Below are 1,458 nucleotides of genomic sequence, written 5' to 3' on the forward strand. Positions count from 1 at the left end.
GTTGCTAAGCAATATTTCCGGTGTGCCAACGATCCTCATCTCTATTAGATCTATAATCTAGATCTATTATCAATCAATTTCTAGAAGTTACCATACTGTACATTTTGTAGGGACAAATATTCTAACGTCAATTTCTTCCATTTCTTAACTGATTTTAAACTGTAAATTGAGTGAAACTTGACTGATACTTCTAGCAGCTGTGCGACCACATAAAGACTTTCTCGTTCTCGTTGTGTGGTAGTGAAGGTGGATGTCATTTATATTCTCCAGCGGAAGTAATTATTAATTCTGATTCTAAATTTGTCTATTCATTATTAATTAGGTTTTGTTGAATAGTACGCGTCACTACTTCCTGGTATATTGCAATAAACAGAGGTTATTCAATAGACACCGCTAACTAGATATTGACTGAGAAATATTGTAACATTATCCGGTCTTCTTCACGAATATTCTCACAAATACAAACACACGTACACCTGAACACACTCGTATACACACTCTCTCTCTCTCTCTCTCTCTCTCTCTCTCTCTCTCTCTCTCTCTCTCTCTCTCTCTCTCTCTCTCTCTCACACACACACACGCACAAATACACGCGCGGACACACATATGCAAACATAAACACACACGTATTTTTAAATATACGCAATGATATAGACGATAATGAAATGAAATATTAATAAACTGTTTCATTATATGATGCAAGCTAAGTTTCCATTATATTTCTTGGAGTCAAATTGTTATTTAATACCGGTTATATATATTGTATACATTTTACTCTTCTGCCCAAGAGATTTTGTAAGTCTATAGTTCGTCGGTTGATCTGCTGAAAATGCCTCTCCAGTTCTCCCTGAATTATGCTCACATGTGTTGGAATCAGGACATTGTGATGATGTATTCTTAGACTGAGGATGCTCAGAAAAAGGACGGAATGTCCATGACTGACAAACCTTTAATCATAGTTCCTGTGCAGCCAAAGCAAAGTAATGTGTAGGACATCTTAAGATTTCATACGTGAACTAAAATATATATATATCTAGGGCGAGTAAAATTCCCGGGATCCATAGACGAGTTCGCTCCAGTGGTCATTGTCCTTTATCATCGCTACTGTGTCCTGTGTCTCTCAGAGACCCATGTCTGTCCTTAGGGCATCAACATATGTGATCTTCGGTCTCATTCTTCTAGTGTGTCCGTGTAGGGTGTCCCACATGAGCACTGAGTGAAGTATCAAATCTGAATGACGGTGAGCATGTCCTGCTAACCTCAGTCTCCGCTGTGTTATTTTCGAGCTAACTTTTGTATATATTTTATTGTGTCTGGGGAGAGTCATTCTGCTTTAATGTCTTATTAATTAACACACTCGCCGGTTTGATTTCCATTCATTTACTTATCTGTTTTTTCCAAAATTTTCGTTGCTTCTTGCAACTTCTTCAATAGTATATATTTATATATGCATACACA

This window comes from Octopus bimaculoides, chromosome 5 (genome assembly GCF_001194135.2).
Source record: "Octopus bimaculoides isolate UCB-OBI-ISO-001 chromosome 5, ASM119413v2, whole genome shotgun sequence".
NCBI classification, from domain to species: Eukaryota; Metazoa; Mollusca; class Cephalopoda; order Octopoda; family Octopodidae; genus Octopus; species Octopus bimaculoides.